An 8,782-nucleotide genomic window follows, 5' to 3' on the forward strand; every position below is an offset into this window, starting at 1 on the left:
TCACAACTAAACTTTTTTCAGCACTTAACTAACACCCAGCTAAACTCATAATTCAACCACAGAAAACAGAGTTAGATGCTTACCTTAATCCCTGTTCTAGTGCTTGATAAATCCCCGAGCTAGACCTTCAATTCCTCACCTCAAATCTCAGAATTCCAGCTTGCTTCTCCCTTAAGTTTTCTGTGTTTTTTTTTTTTCTCTCCTTAGTTTCCCTTGAACGTGTAAGTGAGCTGGGACAAAATACTTAGTTGGTTTGTGTTTTTTCTAAAGGCTTCCTTAAGTCTAACTTATCTGTTATGTTAATCCCGAGGCTCGGGGTGCCGGAACCGTCCCCGAGGCCAAAATGGTAAAATCCCCCAATATTCCTGCCTAGACATCCTAACCTCAAATATATCTCCATATATTTATTTCCGTGTCCCGATAACCCAAATTACTATCCGCTATCTAAAAGTATCCCCGACTTCCCCAAAGTCTTATCTTAAACCCTCATTGTGACTTTTCCCACTATCTGGCCCTAGAATCGTCTTGAGTCGTGCTCAACGAACCTGTCCACATAATAATGTGGTTCTCACACATATATCACATGTCATATTACCACATAATATAACCAATTATCATATAAACATTATTAGCCATATATATTTATCAATCTACCCACATAATAATGTTGTCTCAACAATTTATCACACACATTCACATTTATGCCCTTACCGGCCAAACAGGGCCCGCACACTTATCCAATACTCATTTCACACTTTCTTACCATTAATTCCCTTAACTTCCAATTATGCCTTCCCCGCGCACTAATCAAGGCTCTTAAGCCTTATTAGTAATTTTGGGTCGTTACAATACATCATCATATATAACATTTATATTCATACAAGTCAATCTTACAATTCATAGCAGAAACAAATAGAATTCTATCGAACTTCTTTACGTCAGGTCCAAGCAAAGCAAAAATTGACAAACTTCACAATGATCCTATAACCATAATCAAATAGCATTCTTTAGCATCACATAAGACTTTTTTGTGCCCAACTCATATACCCCATGTGTGCATGGGCCATGCACACATGGTGAAAACTATACATATTTTCCAAACATGCATATTTAGACATAAAATCACCAAAAGAATAATGCAAATTATACATATTTTACATGCATGGTTTTTAAGTAAAAATCATATGGTTGAATATTAGACATATTTTTTAACGTAAAAGTGCATTTGCATGAGACATGTATACATAGGAACGTTGTTAAAAAGTGACGTTAAAAATGATAATTCCTACGCACTTATTTCTATCGTTTTCAAACAAGAATTTAGAAACATACTTTCCTTACCATTATTTATCTCTTTAAAATCACTAAGTTGATTAAACCTCTAAAACATTATTTTTATTTCATAAAAATAATTTATTTAGCCATTAAAAAAATAATAAATCCATTTATTATTTTAAATTACAAAGAAATAATTAAGGCTTGACATTATTTAAAATACTTATAATTATCATGTTTCCTTAGAAAATAACAGTTTTATCTAAACTAATAAAATTACAAAATTTGATGTGAGAAAATATAATTTTTAGGTGTGAGAAAAATATATTTTGTTTGTATTATTTTAAGACTAAATTTTATATAGTATAAATCACTACTACAAAATACCCTTTACGGGACACTTTTTTAGGACACGCACCCAAATGCAAGTCCTTTAAAATATTTATAGAGTTTTTAGGACACTCATTGAGAGTCCTGAAAAAACACAATTTAGGACTTGCAATGAGTGTCTTACAAGAATATGCGAGTCCTAAAAAAATCTGGGCTATAAAAATAAGTGTTTTTTTGTAGTAGTTAATTCATATGTGATAATCAAATAATTAATTTTAATTTATTAAACTAAACTTTCAGCCACCATTTAATTTATTTAAAAATCATAAGTGAATTTACCTCAATATTTTTCTTAATTAAAATGAAGAAAATCATATCTATTAAAATAAACACTCATGGTTACATTAAAAATAACATTTTTAATATTTACATAGTTTAGGTGTTATATTATTTCACAAACACACAAATTTTCTTTCAATTAAAAGACTTTCCAATATTTTTACTAAAAATTCCAGCAACAAAATAAACTCTTAAAAATCACCATCTTGAAATTAAAATCCTATTATTTCTCTAAAATATAAAAAAAAAAATTGAAGGTATTTATTTGAGTATAAACACCATTTTTAATGCATGTTAAAATTCCCTTTAATTTCTTAGAAACATCATAGCACTTGCAAAATCATTTAAGCATGCAAAATCATTATTTTCATCACATTCTAAATATTTTAAACATCAAAATCAGCAAGTTTAACAAATCAAGAATCCATCTTTTTCATCATGCTTCACAAAATTTACACAATAACAATACATGTTTAAATCTATACAATTAAATCACAAATCCTAGCATGTAACTATTATCATATTGTTATTATGAGAAAATCTCTATCATCACATAGACAATTAAATCATGCTACTCTCATGCAATATTATACATCCAACAACCATGCTTATATTTTATGGGGAAGTGAACAAAAATACAAAAAACTCTAACATGCTCTTATTATAACATTATTTCAAGATTTATTTTATGCAAAAATAAAGCAAGTAAATCTAGGCCTAAGGCATGCTATTGCCGAAATACACATAGAGTCCAACAACCAAAATTTAGAAATCACCTCATCATACTTCTTTGTTCAATTCAATAAGAGAAATAGCACCAATAACAAAGCATACTATCCACACTTATTACCTCTTCTTTTCTTTTCTTTTTTTTAAGAGTAATGATATGTGCACCCACATATTACACCCAATTTTTACACCATCTGATGTGGCAGTGCCATGTCATTCAGTCTTTGTAATATTTTTTATTTATCAAATAACCCTATATTTTATCTACTATCACTTTTAGAACCCTATGTCCTTTGGTCTTCTTTCTTGAATACTGAGAATAACTGAACATATTTTTCTTTCACATTTATTTTACTCTTTATTCAGAATTTCTCATTTTACTGTTCTTCAAACTATACAGCTGCTCACATTTGATTTTCACGATAAGTTTTTTAATTAAATTTCAGTCATTAATTTAGTATTAAAATATTATTATGCTTTCATATTTAGTCGGCTATTTTTTTAGTTTTTAATTTTTTCTGGTTCGTAAGCTTTTTACTCTGTTATATTTGCTTTTTTGTCGTGGTATTTCGTTTCTGATGAATGAAGATTACGGCTGTGTTATTAGCTTTTTGGGAGGATGGTTATATATGTTTCTGATGAATAAAAATTACGGCTATATTTTTATAGTTTGTTTTATTCACTTTTTCACTTGTTTAGTCTTATAGTTTTGTTTTATTCACTTTTTGGAGGATTATTATTAGTATATTATTATACATTCACATAAACGAAAGACTACAACTCTGGGATTGTATATTATTATACTATTTTGCTGTGGTCTTATTAGTATATTATTATAATATTTTTTTATATTATTATACAACCAATATTTTGATTAAAATATTCTCCAAATTAGACAATTAAATACTTATATATAAGTTTTCAATTAAACGTTTACACCAATAATTGATATTACTATAGACATATATTCAACCAATTATATGTATAAAAAATAATTAATATTTTTTTTAATTTATGTGTTAATATATAAATATTTCTTTGTTTCACTGTGTAAAAGACTCCAACAATCTCTTAGGCGATTTGGTGTAATTTATATTTTATTATATTGAATTTTTATGTGCTTAATGTAAATGTATTACATATTATACATGTTTCATTTGTACAGTGTCCAAACCATATAGACTAATTTCATGTCATAAATAGTAATTGTTTTATTTCTTAGTTTGTAGAATTAATCTATGGATGAACCTTTGAAAGCAAACCAATCATCAATAAACTCTAATAATAGCCAAGAAGAAAAACATGCTGAAAAGTCTTATGAAGACTTTGATCATCAACAAGCACACAATGAGGAAGATGACAATGATTGCAAGGTAAATCCACTGATCAGAATAGAATTATTTTTCTTCATTTTCTCCTAAGCAATAACTTAAGAGCTTCTTTTTATGTTGTGTTCATTGTTGTCCTCTTAAATTTTGATATATTATTTTTTGATTAACTAGGATGCTATTGATATCAATGTGAATGATAAAGTTGTTGAGCCAAGTATAGGAATGGTGTTTAATTCAATTGATGAATTACTGGAATATTATAGAAAGTATGGAAATCAATTCGGATTTGAAGTAAGTATAAGAAGTTCGACCAAGGGAGATGATGGAGAACTAAAATATGTTTCAATGGCATGCACTCGTAATGGAAAGCCAAGACACAATAGTAGCAGTGCTTTGAAGTTGCATCCATCAACAAAGACAGATTGTAAAGCTAAAATTAGAGCAAAAATATGTAGTAGTAAAACCGTGCAGGTAGTTTCTTTTGTGCTTGACCATAATCACGAACTAAGTACACCTGGAAAATTTCGGTATCACAAGGTGAATAGAATTATCCAGCCATATGTGAAAAGAAAATTGGAAATAAATGATAGAGCTGGTATAAGACCAAATAAGAATTTTAACTATTTTGTAGTTGAAATGGGAGGTCATGATAAGGTTCCTTTTTTGGAGAAAGATTATAGAAATTTAATTGCAAAAGTAAGATGTCTACGACTTGGAGGAGGAGATGCTGTTGGACTTCAAAAGTATTTCATGAAAATGCAAAGTGATAATGCAAACTTCTTTTACGTGATAGATTTAGATGAGAAGAGTCGAATAAAAAATATATTTTGGGCAGATGCAAGAAGTAAGGCTGCATATGAGGAGTTTGGTGATGTTGTGAGTTTTGACACTACTTACCTCACTAATAAATATGACATGTCATTTGCTGCATTTGTAGGGGTGAATCATCATGGACAATCCACATTATTAGGATGTGCATTACTATCAAACGAAGATACTGAGACATTTATTTGGCTATTTGAGTCTTGGCTTGCATGTATGTCTAATTATGCTCCAAATGCGATAATCACTGATCAAGATAAGGCAATGCAAAATGCAATTGAGATCACTTTTCCTAATACACAACATAGGTGGTGTTTGTGGCATATAATGAAGAAGATTCCAGAGAAACTAAAAGGTTATACTCAGTATAAGTCTATTAAGTCTTCCTTATCAAATGTTGTTTATGAGACATTGACAAAAAATGAATTTGAAGAGAAATGGATGGAATTCATTAAGCTTCATGAACTGCATGCTAATGAGTGGCTATTAGGTCTTTATAATGAGAGAAAACGTTGGGTGCCAACTTTTGTGAATGATACTTTTTGGGCTGGAATGTCTACAACACAACGCAGTGAAAGCATGAATGCATTCTTTGATGGGTATGTGAATTCAAAAACTACTTTGAAGCAATTTGTAGAACAATATGAGAATGCTTTGCGAGACAAGGTTGAAAAGGAAAATCATGAAAATTTTAATTCTTTCAACTTGTGAATATTGTGTATCACTATGTATGCAATGGAGAAACAATATCAAGATGCATATACAACTTCAAAGTTCAAAGAGATTCAACAAGAGTTCAAGGGTAAACTTTATTGTGAAATATCTTCGTACAAAGATATCAATGAAACTATTTATGAATTTGTTGTGGCTGAAGATGTTTTATTTGGAGATCATAATCGACGTGTATCTTTCATGGTGAACCTAAACAAAGAAAATTCAGAAGGTAATTGCAACTGTCAGTTGTTTGAATTCAAAGGAATCTTGTGCAGACATGCAATTTCTGTTCTAATCCACAGAAAGAATTTTTGTGTTTCAGATAAGTACATATCGAGGCGATGGAGGAAAGATGTAAAATGACATCACACTAAGATAAAAATAAGTTATGACAATTGGAGTGACAAACCAGAATCACGTCGTTTTGATAACATGTGTAATTTATTTTACAAAGTTGCAGATTTGGCAGCTGAAGATGAGAACAAGTGTAATTTAGTGATGGAGATGATACACGATCTTAGTGAGAAATTCATTTCAGATGGTGACAAGTGGGAAGTGAAAAATAAGATACAAAACAATGATTCTGTGAATGAAATATCACAGAAAAGTGCTAAGATTCATAGCCCATGTGCAGTTCGAAGTAAAGGTTGTCCTCCTTTCAAACGAAAGCAATCCAAGACTGACCAAATTGTTCAAAAAAAAAAAAGACAAAAGACAATTACAATGGAGTCAAACGACCAAAAAACAAGGTACATTCAACCTTAATTTAACCTTAATTTATTGAATAAATTTTGCAATTTTCTTTATTATTTTCACTTGTTGTAATATTGTTATTGTGGAGTGGTGATGCTTATTCACTGATGTAATGATATTGTGGCTGCACTGCTTAATACATATTGAATTTTTTCAGATTCTTAATATTCCTACATCGAGAGACAATATTGTGTAGCCTCCACTTTGTGAACCTGTAAACGCAAGTCTTAATCAAGAAACGGTAATAATTGTACCAAATTATTTCAACTAAATGCGTGTCAAATTTAATATAATTTTTTTTCATGTTTTTTATTTGCAGAACTTTAAGTGAAATGAGTAAAGTCATGAGTGTTTTGATGCTTCTTTTCTTTGTTTGGGGACAATGTTTAAGGTAGTCTTGGTTCTTTTTCTTTTTTTTCAATTCATTCAGAACAAAACTTTGGATTGTTCCACATACTTGCATGTTTTCCTTTTGCCTTGGGAAATTTCTCAAATGAATTGTGTGTTGTTTATTTCTTTGATTGTAAAAATAAGATCTTGGTGAAAAGGGACACTATAGGTTTGACTTTTCTTTATTACATGTTCATCTTTTTCTTTCTTACTCTTTTGATTTTAATTTTATTGCCGCATATATCCTTTTAGATTTGGATGATTTGATTATGATCTTTTGCTTTATAAATGATGTAGATAATATATTATTTTAATTATATGGATTTAGTTTTTAAACAAAAAAAAAAACTCTCTAAATATAGTTTGTAATTATATGGTGACAAAGTTTGTAATAAATTTATGACTTTCCAAATAAATTAAAAAAGATATAAAAAAGAATTGATATATTTTCTTAAATGCAAATTATAAATAAGAATGGATGTAATAAAATCATGACCTATCAATGTATAATAATATACTAAAATTCTTCCAAAATAATAAATAAAAAATGGGATTGAAAAAGATAATAAACAAAAATTTATAAATAGAAATTCATCACTCTCCAATATAAACATACACATAAACATATATAGTTTTAAAGAATATTAAAATGAGTAAATGTAAAATAAATGTCATTGATAAGTGTGATCCATTGGTACTCAATATTCAATAAAGAAGATTAAAAAAAGTGGGGTTCTAAAAATAATAGTAGATAAAATATAGGGTTATTTTGTAAATAAAAAATATTACAAAGATTGCATGACATGACACTGCCACATCAGATGGTGTAATATGTGGGTGCACATATCATTACTCTTTTTTTAAAGCCACAATGACCCAACATGCCTTTATCCAATTTATCTAACCAATACATGATATAAATATAGCAACATAGAAAATAATAATAAAATCATCACACATGCTTGGCCGAAACCCTCATGCATCAACCTTTCCAATTTCTTTTTCTTTCATCTCACATAAAATGCACCCAAACATCACTACTACAAAAGCGAGATTTTCCGACAGTTTTTAACTGTCGCTATTGAGCAACGATGACAGTCGACTAACTGTCATATTTGCCTATGCCGGCGTAGGGATAGCTACGCCGACAGTTATTAGGTGTCACCGTTGTTGGCAACGCCGACAATTATTAGGTGTCGTCGTTACTGGCAACGCCGACAGTTATTATGTGTCATGATTGACTGTCTATGGTGACAATTTTTAATTGTCGCAAAGTTTCCACACCAGAAAACACTGTAAATATGTTGTCAATGCCCCATTGTTTCAAAATCCACGCAACAATTGCAATAAAAGAATGCACATCAAAAATTAAATTAAATTAACATTGGTAACATTAACTTCATATTTGACTAGTTTTAACACTTTCTAAATAAAAGAAATATACGGTTCCAATTTTTCTTTTCATAGAATGGATATCTAGCAAAGTTCCAAAAAAAATAGTTTGTCATAAAATGGATATTTAGCACAGTATGCACATCAAAAAGCTAAATTAACTTAACCTATAATTTGTTAGATTGATTATGTATTTGATTAGTTCTAACAATTTATAATAAAAGAAATACAAAGTTCCAAAAATAACTAAATCCCCTCACATAGGTACTAAGCATACATGCCATCATTTAGCGAGATGCGATAAAATATATTTTGCCCACTCCTCTTGAACTTCATTAAGTTCAGCGTCAGTATACGGTAAATCTGAATTGAACTGCAAATAATTGAAATTATAAGTTACATGTCAAATATATATGTAATTAAAATATAACTTTATTAAAGTTAAAAGGTAAACACATTTAATTATTACATTATTCGATAGATATGCTCTGGTTCTTTGTTGTGAAATGAGATCCCTAGCATACTTCATGCAGTAGATACCGCACTCTGTAGTTTTTGGTTGTTGTCGGCATTGTTAACATAGACAAATATAAAAGTATATTACATATACTTGTTAGTATACTTATAATTTAAATCTTATGTTTTATAAAGTTGAATGTTTCTTACCTTTGGACTATAATACTTTAGACTTACAACTTTTTTTTCTT

At 29.4% G+C, this 8,782-nt stretch overlaps 1 pseudogene; it reads left to right on the top strand.

The window, feature by feature from the left end:
• Positions 1-3,911: 3,911 nt before the first annotated feature.
• On the top strand, positions 3,912-5,903 carry LOC133792075 (protein FAR-RED IMPAIRED RESPONSE 1-like; annotated as a pseudogene).
• Positions 5,904-8,782: the final 2,879 nt, after the last annotated feature.

This window comes from Humulus lupulus, chromosome 7, assembly GCF_963169125.1.
Source record: "Humulus lupulus chromosome 7, drHumLupu1.1, whole genome shotgun sequence".
Lineage (NCBI taxonomy): Eukaryota > Viridiplantae > Streptophyta > Magnoliopsida > Rosales > Cannabaceae > Humulus > Humulus lupulus.